We start from the raw sequence: 9,173 nt of genomic DNA, 5'->3' as shown, positions 1-9,173 counted from the left end.
ATGGAGATGGAATTGGATACAGGGGCTGCAGTGTCATTGATTCCTTGGGAACTGTACAAACGAAAGCTGCATAGTTCCTCTGCAACCCACTGATATCCTACTAAAGACATACACAGGAGAGCCTTTGGCACCAGAAGGAGTTGTTAAGTGCAAGTGGCATTGAACAAGCAACACGCTGTCTTGCCACTGTATGTGGTAAAGGCGGATGCTCCACCATTATTTGGCAGGGAGTGGCTGAGAGCCATTCAACTAAATTGGAGAGACTTAAAGACTGTACATGCAATTGAGTACAGACAGACAGACAGCTTAGAGACAGTGTTAAAGAGACACTCCGCTGTTTTCTCCGATAAGTTAGGCACCATGAGAGGGGTGAAAGCCAGGCTCACTCTAAGACCAAACAGTGTACCCAAATTTTGCCCACCACGCAATGTGCCATATGCTCTTCGACCGCGAGTGGAAGCTGAGCTGACACGCCTCACTGAGCTTGGCGTCATCTCACCTGTGGCGCATAGTGACTGGGCTACGCCAGTGGTGCCCGTGAACAAGAAGGACGGCGCCGTGAGACTCTGCGGGGACTTCAAAGTCACCATCAACCCAGCTCTCTGCATCGACAAGTACCCAATTCCACGTATTGAGGACTTGTTTGCTTCTCTCGCTGGAGGTCAACGCTTCAGTAAACTGGATCTATCTAATGCATATCTACAGATGGAAGTAGAAGAGAGCTCCAAGAAGTTGCTGACCATCTCACACAGAAAGGACTGTTCTGCTTCACACCGCTTGCCGTGTTTGGTGTAGCGTCATCGCCCGCCTTGTTCCAAAAGGCAATGGACCAGGTGCTCCTCGGACTGGCCACACATCACTGCTACCTGGACGACATACTGGTCAGTGGTCCTGACAAGCAGACACACCTGAAAACTCTGGATGCAGTACTCAGCAGGCTAGAGGAATACGCCTGCACCTCAAGCAAGAGAAATGTCTCTTCTTCCAGGAATCCGTGGAATACCTGGGCCACATCATCATGCTGCTGGGCTCCACAAGTCACCGGAGAAGGTACGTGCCATCGTGGAAGCACCAGCACCAGGCGATGTGTAAGTAAACTTCGATCTTTCCTAGGAATGCTAAACTATTATGGACGCTTATTCCCTGATCTGGCCACTGTGCTAAAAGCCGTTGAATGAACTGCTGAACAAAGAAAAGAAATGGCAGTGGACGTCAGCCTGTGCATCAGCGTTCCAGAAAGCCAAAAGCACTCCTGGTATCACAAGAGGTGCTCACACACTACAACCCTGAGTTGCCTCTCCGTCTCGCTTGCGATGCTTCACCCTATGGGGTCGGAGCTGTTCTCTCGCATGTCATGCCGGATGGCGATGAAAACCCATCGCCTATGCATCCAGAACTCTCAGCAAAGCAGAACAAAACTACGCTCAGATTGAGAGGGAGGCGTTAGCGATAGTCTTTGGAGTACGCAAGTTCCACCAGTACCTGTATGGCAATACATTCACGCTACTCACTTACCATCGCCCGCTTACAACCATCTTCAGTCCAGTGAAAAGCACACCATCCATGGCTGCAGCTCGCATGCAACGCTGGGCGCTCATGCTTTCCGCTCACAATTACACCATTGAGTACCGAAAGGGGGCCCTACATGCCAACGCTGATGGACTGTCAAGGTTACCGCTCCCTCATGCCCCCAGTGAGAAACAAGGTGCAGTGGAGGTGTTCTACACGTCACAGTTGGACACATTGCCAGTCAGCAACGCCGAGATCAAGCGTCACACCATGTCGGATTCCACCCTGTCCCGTGTCATGGAAATGGTCACAACTGGTCGTTTTCCAGCTGCAAAGGACGCAGGTGAGCTGTCTCCCTATCTCCAGCGCCGCCATGATCTCACTGTGCAGCACGGATGCCTTATGTGGGGGGTTGAGAGTGATTGTGCCACCCAAACTGCGCCCCCGGGTGCTGACAGAGCTACACTCAGCACACCCAGGTGTAGTAAGGATGAAGAGCTTAGCTCGTAGCTACGTTTGGTGGCCCAGCATCGACTCCCAGATCGAGCACCAAGCAAAATCATGCCACTCATGTCAACGAGTGCAGAAAGACCCTGGCCTAGCACCCTTACACCCGTGGATGTGGCCATCCAGTCCTTGGGAACGGATACATGTGGACTTTGCAGGTCCATTTGAAGGGCACATGTACCTGGTCATAGTGGACGCACACTCCAAATGGCCCGAGGTGCACATCATGGATAGCACCACATCCAGCAAAACCATCCAAGTGCTTAGGGGACTTTTTAGTCACTATGGCATTCCACACAGTCTTGTAAGCGACAACGGCCCTCAGTTGTGCTCTGAAGAATTCAGCACGTTTCTGAAAGCCAATGGAGTCAAACACATTCGCTCAGCACCATACCACCCTGCTTCCAATGGCTTGGCAGAGCGATTTGTGCAAACCTTCAAGCACGCTCTGAAATCTTCCAGAGGAACTACACCAGTGCAGCAGCGTCTGGATACGTTCCTCCTGACCTACCGTAACACCCCCCATGCAACAACCAAGGAAAGCCCTGCAATGCTGTTCATCGGATGCAAGCTGCGTTCTCGACTGGATTTCCTGAAACCAAGTATGGCTGGAACAGTGCACCAGTCACAAGAGGCTCAACAGCAACGACGCCAGCTACACTCTAAACAGAGACAGTTTGAACTTGGTGAGCCAGTGCTCGTGCGTGATTATAGGAGGGGGGAGGATAAGTGGACGCAAGCTGTGGTGATCGAGAAGACCGGACCAGTGTCCTACAAGGTACATGTGGGAACACAAGGGGTCTGGAAGCGTCATGTGGACCAGATGCTGACTCGGCCCGAGTCAGACCCACCAGAGACTGCAGGGAGTTTTCCTGTGAGTTGTCCGCTGTCACTTCCTCAGACAACCACACCTGACCCAAATACACCTCAACAGAAGGAGGATACTGATACAGTGCCACACACACCACATGCACCACCAAAAACACCCAAAACACTCAAGACACCACAGTCCACAGAAATGACACACACAGAACATTCAGAGACAACAGGGACTGTACGACGATATCCTGTGAGGATCACACGTCCGCCGGTACGTTACAGGGATCAGTAAACTTAACAACCACGAAAAAAAAAAAAAAAAAGAGTTGAACAATGTTGACATTCCAAGATGTTGTAAAAAAAAAAAAAAAAAAAAAAAAGTTGAAGAATTTTTAAGAATGTTTGCTTTGTAGAATGTTGTTAAATGGTTCTGAGTTTTGATATTTGAAGTGATTATAAGCTGTGACATAACTCTCCTATTTTCTGGTAATGTTGTGGAGAAGTAAAGAAAGAAATAATCTCATGTAGTTTAAAGGGGGATATAATGTCTTACGTTTGTTTCCGAAGAAATGTTTTTGTTACTGACAACAAATCTTAGTGGGGAGGAGATATGTGATGTATGAACCTAGAGATGTCCTACCAATACTTACCACAGGGGGGCAGACCGCCACTAGGGCATACAGGGGTTCTGATAGCAACAGTAGCATAATAAACAAATGAGTGAACCAGCAAGAAGTTGTCCTCCATGCTCTGTGTGTCGAGTAATAATGTTTACTTAGTGACACTATAAGAGAGCAACATAACAGCCGGTGTCTCTAGCTTCACGTTTCTCAAAACAGAGTCGCCAATAACCAGAGTTTGTTCCTCGGCGGGTGTGTCGCCGAGTGGAGAAAAACGGTTAGAGACGTGAACAGGTTGGTGGTGTACCCGGGGCTTCTGCTTAGGACTACGCTTCCTCCTCACAGTCACCCAGCCGGCCTGTTTTCCCTGCTGCTCGGGATCTGCTGGGGGGGAGCTAACGGCGGCTAAGCTACCATGGTCCGCACCCGCTACAGGGGCCTGGCTAGATGTAGGATTTTCCAGGGTGCGGAGCCGAGTCTCCAGTTCAGAAAGCCTGGCCTCCAGAGCTACAAACAGACTACATTTATTACAAGTACCGTTACTGCTAAAGGAGGCCGAGGAGTAACTAAACATGTGACACCCAGAGCAGGAAAGTGCAGGAGAGACAGGAGAAGAAGCCATGCTGGTAGTGAGTCGGCTAAGGGCTAAGCTACTAGCTGAGCTAAGCTAGCGAATTTCTAAAAACAAATAAAGTGAGTAATGTGAATACAGGTGATTCAGCAAAGAGTATGCTACTTAAAGTAGGTGAAGATTACACTAAAATATGTTATTATCCAGATAAATCGAGTTATACAGATATAACAGCTAACAGACAGCAAAACACTGTGCTCCGAAACAGGAACAGGAAGTGATACAATACCGCAGTGAGAGCCAACACCAGATGACAGCGCCACCCAATGAGAGGAGACACAAATCCCTCAGGGGTTGTGTCAGGAAGGGCCCATCCTCCTCGAATCCTCTCTCCTTCCTTTATCTCCTTTCCTCCTCATTAATCTGGTCTGTTGTTGTATTATATATGATTCCGCAGTGGACTGAATCATATTCCATAACATGATATTTCACAACAGATTCAGGTTCAGCTAACCTTAAAGAGCTGCTGATGTTTTCTCACTGCATTGTGGGTAATGTAGGAAGAGGGGAAAAAATGAATTCATTCACAAGAAAGTAAAGACAGTGGAGTCACGGCACAGCACTGAAATCCTTCCATGCTTGTTTTTGGATGGCTCCCTCCTTCTCTTCCTCTGCTGATCAATCCATTAGTCATGAGAGGAGCTCAGTTTATCATCAGCCAACAAGCCATCGCTCCTGCTTCAGTAAACCATCCATCACTGCTCTTACTCGCCTCCACTGCTGGAAATACTTCAAAGAAGAAAACATGAGATAAATTGCTGCTGCAGCCTTCATTACTACTGAGAGAGAGGTCGCAGTAAACAATCTGTAAATCAGGCTGTTTATGAAAGGAAACATGACAGTCATCAGAGTAAGGCTATAGTTTAGTTAGTTTTTTTAAGCATCGATGCTCTCTGGAGAAAGCCAGTTAAGGATTTTAAGAACTTTTTTCCAACATCAATTTCAAAGAATCCAGGAAATACTACTTTAACTGCTCCTAAACCTGCTCTTAAATCATTGTTCACATGCTGCCAGTTTTGTTCTTGAGCTGTTATTGGCTGGGCCGGTGGAAGGCCTGGGTAACCCTCACCTGTGCTCGGCTCAGTTGTGACCTTGAGTTTCTGGATGGATGGACTGTTTATTCTGATAAATGTTTCAAGTTGATTCCTGCTTAAAGACTCACCTGCTCATTGTAAATAGGAGACTTTGCATATAGTTCACGCTGTCTTCTCCGTGTCTGCACCCGGGTCCAACTTTTTTGTATCAGCCACAGACGGTGACAGGAGCGCGTCCATAAACCACTGCCTGAGAGCACAGCTGTGTTCTCAGGTCAGACAAGCTCAAAGCCCTCTGATGGTGTGGGGGGTGCATCAGTGCTGAAAGGTATACCCAGGTGTTAGACCAACACGTGCTCCCGTCCAGAGACGTCTTCTTCAGTGAAGGCCTTCATGTTGCAGCAGGACGATGCTGAACTACATCCTGCAGCTATCCCAGCAGCACGGCTTCATAGCAGAACAGTTTTCTATGTTCTGTTGTGAATAAAATATGAGATTTGCAAATCATTGCATTCTGTCAGCTACTACTCAGAGTACTCAGGCAGGGTGCAAACTTCACATGAAGTGTCAACATAATTTATGCATTTAGTTGTTAATGACTGAGGTTATGGATTTTTTTTATACTGAAGTTGTTATTTATCAATGATAGAATATGGTGATTAACTGAGTCTGCTGGACTCTAGAACAGTTATGATAATGAGTTAATCATCATTAAGTCGTAATGGGCTGTCATGATTTATTGATCGTTCTGCTGTCTGACAACCGAAAGTGAAAAAACAAATATGTAAATGAGTTTATTAAAAATGATATATGTGAGGAAGTTCAGACAGACTAAAATCATATTCAGGTGCACAAAATCTTTGTACACTTTAGCTGCATTAAAATATAGTAAATATACTGTAGAAAGAAGTAATAAGATTACACACATTAGCTCCACGTACATGGATGCTGGTCTGTGTAACTCTGTAACATGTTACATGCAGGACACAACAGACTGAAGGATGGGCTTAAAACAATCAGCTGACCTGCCGTGCTCAACAAAGTGTTTTTACTCAGCAGGAACGCAGAAGAAATAAAATGAGATGAATTCTGCTGTGCACTTTTTTCTACTTCCACTCGTGTCGGTGCGTGAGTGCTTATGTGTCTCTGCACTTTTTGTCTTTATGTAGAGCATTTGCTTCAGTCAGCCAAGCGTTGCCGCTGTCAGCAGTTCACTGCCGGTGCAGAAAGAAAAGCCCTGACTCCTGCACTTAGAGTTAAAGCAGTAATCTCCATCATTCTCGCCTCGTCCCCCGAGGTCAAAACTACAAATTAGAAACCTGAATGTTGAATCATTGTTGTCTGTGATAAACTCAGCCTTTATATATCCAAAGAGAGCTTGCTGAGCACACATGCTGCTTTCCATTCAATTTATGCTGGCACAAGGAAAAATGATGATTGCTTTTTGTACCGCGTCTCCACCTTCATATAGTTCAGCACCTTCCATGTTAAATGCAAAGTGCAAATACACATCTTTGTTAACATTCATGAAGTCTTTACAATTTTATCACTGCTCACCAAGACCACACCTGACACCAAGGTGTTCCCAGTGTAATCTGTCCAGTGTGTCCCGGATCTGTCCCAGGATCGGACCCTGGCTGCACATTCTGGAAACGCCTCACCTAGGAAGCATTCAGGAAGCATCCGGGTCAGATGCAGAAGCACTCAGAGCACCTCACCCTACCTCTAAGGCAGAGCCCTTATCAAGTTATAGGCTTTCGTATAATCCAGGGGTGTCAAACTCCAGGCCTCGAGGGCCGGTGACCAGCAGGTTTTAGATGTCTCTGCTTCAACACACCTGAGTCAAATATAGAAGTCATTAGCAGGACTCTGGAGAACTTGACTGCATACTGAGGAGGTAATTCAACCATTTGATTCAGGTGTGTTGGATCAGGGACACATCTAAAAGCTGCAGGACACCAGCCCTCGAGGCCTGGAGTTTGACACCCCTGGTATAGTCAGTCCAGGTGGTGCACAGGTTGGTCAGTCTGGTCTTACAGTCTCCAGTGACTGCTCTATATACTAGTTCCTGGTGTTTAGCTCCCCTGGTATCCCTGCTAATTCCTTCCTGGGCCCCGCTCATGTATTGAGCCACATTGTTCATCTTAGCTGCTATGATGCCTGACAGGAGTTTCCATGTTGTACTGAAGCAGATTATTGGCTGGTAGTTGGATGGGACTGTCCCATCTGGGGGTCCTTGGGGATCAGGACCATCCAGCCTTCAGTCAGCCATTCTCGGTGTTTCTCAGCCTCTAGCAGCTGGTTCATTTGTGCTGCCAGGTGCTCATGGAGTGCAGTTAGCCTCTTTAGCCAGTAGGGGTGAATCATGTCAGGACCCAGTGCTGTCTTTGGAACAATAGGCCAGGGGTTTAAATCCCAGCCAGGGCATGCATCCAGTAAGGGCCCCCAGGCTAGGCCCCCCCTACCATAGAATATATGAATAGACAATCCCGGACAATCCCTACTGCAACCATCACTGAACCCAACCAGCTCTATACAACACTATAAGATAAACAGCGACAAGGAGCAAGAAAGAAAAGGAGACTAAAGGTAGAAAGATATCAGAAAGGCGTATAAACAATATAAAATGCAACATAACAATATAACACAAGTTACATATTCTGGGTGCTAATTCTCAGTCCCTTCCTTCTTATCCGTTCAATCGCAATCGATTCTCGGTCACTCGTTTGATCAGCATTCCATCCTTGTCAATCATGTACAGCTTCTTTTATTTCGGCGATTGTCATATTTGGATCCTGTTTGATGGTGTCAAGCCAGCGAGTTCTAGGTTGGCCTTGTTCTCTACGTCCGCTGACCATTCTGAGCATGATGTCTGTCTCCAAGGAGCGGCTTCTCATCATGTGGCCGAAGTAAGCTAATCGCTGTTTGGTGATTCTGGCTTCTAGCGAGAGGTTTGGTTTGATTCGCTCCAGGACTTCGAGATTCGTGATATGTGCTGTCCACGGAATTCGTAGGAGTCTCCTCCAACACCACAACTCAAAAGCATCAATTTTCCTCCTGTCTGATTTCTTCATGGTCCGTGTTTCGCTTACATATATCGCAACTGGGAACACAATGGCATTGACTAGTCTGCATTTGGTCTGGAGGCTGATGTCTCTGCTCTTCCAAATTTTATTCATGGACACCATCACATTACGCCCCAATGCTAAACGACGAATTCTCAGTAAGAAGGCAATAATCTCTGTTTGTCAGCTGATCACTTTGACATAAGCAATTATTTCATTCTGCAGATCTCCTTCAGCTAAAGATTCTGTTTTGTTACAGAGTAAAATACAAGGTAATAATTCATGTTGCTGTAATAATCCAGGACAAATCAAACACACCCCTTTCTTTCATCCAAATCTGTGAATATTGGAACTGATTAGAAATAAAAGAAAGTGAAAAAAGAAAAAAAAACCCTGAAAAAATCAAACCTCAAATTACAATTAAGCCTTTCTACACATCTGTAATTTACTGCAGATCAATGACTTTAATCTGGGCACAGAAATTAAATCTTTGAGCACAGCTGCTGTACGAGGCCTGTGAACTTTAAATGAAGCTGCTTCATAGACTTAAATGAGGTAATCAATTATCTGGGAAGCTGTTAGGCCAAATGAAGAAGTCAATGAAATGCACCAACCAGTACTTTCATTTCTGTTAATGGTGTGACAGGATTCATACATACATATACACTGGTCAAAAAATTAAAAGAACACTTTTTAATCAGAGTTCAACATTAAGATAATTAAACTCCTGTGATATTGATGAGGTCAGTAAGTATCAGACGGGGGTGTTCATCAGTTTCAGCTGCTTTGGTGTTCATCAAATTAACAACAAGTGTACTAGAGGGGCAACAATGAGACCACCTCCAAACAGGAATGCATTCACAGGTGGAGGACACTCACATTTTTCCCTCCTCATCTTTTCTGGTTTTCACTAGTTCTGAATTTGGCTAGGGTCAGTGTCACTGCTGGTAGTATGAGGTCATACCTGGACCCTACAGAGGCTGCACAG

The 9,173-nt window shown here is 46.1% G+C and overlaps 1 pseudogene; it reads left to right on the top strand.

Moving 5' to 3' along the window:
• The first annotated feature begins 360 nt into the window (after positions 1-360).
• Positions 361-3,132, top strand: LOC115786560 (uncharacterized protein K02A2.6-like; annotated as a pseudogene).
• The last annotated feature ends 6,041 nt before the right edge of the window (positions 3,133-9,173 follow it).

Source organism: Archocentrus centrarchus, chromosome 10, assembly GCF_007364275.1.
Source record: "Archocentrus centrarchus isolate MPI-CPG fArcCen1 chromosome 10, fArcCen1, whole genome shotgun sequence".
Lineage (NCBI taxonomy): Eukaryota > Metazoa > Chordata > Actinopteri > Cichliformes > Cichlidae > Archocentrus > Archocentrus centrarchus.
Note: the sequence above shows the minus strand (reverse complement) of the source record. Positions and strands in the feature narration are given on the sequence as shown.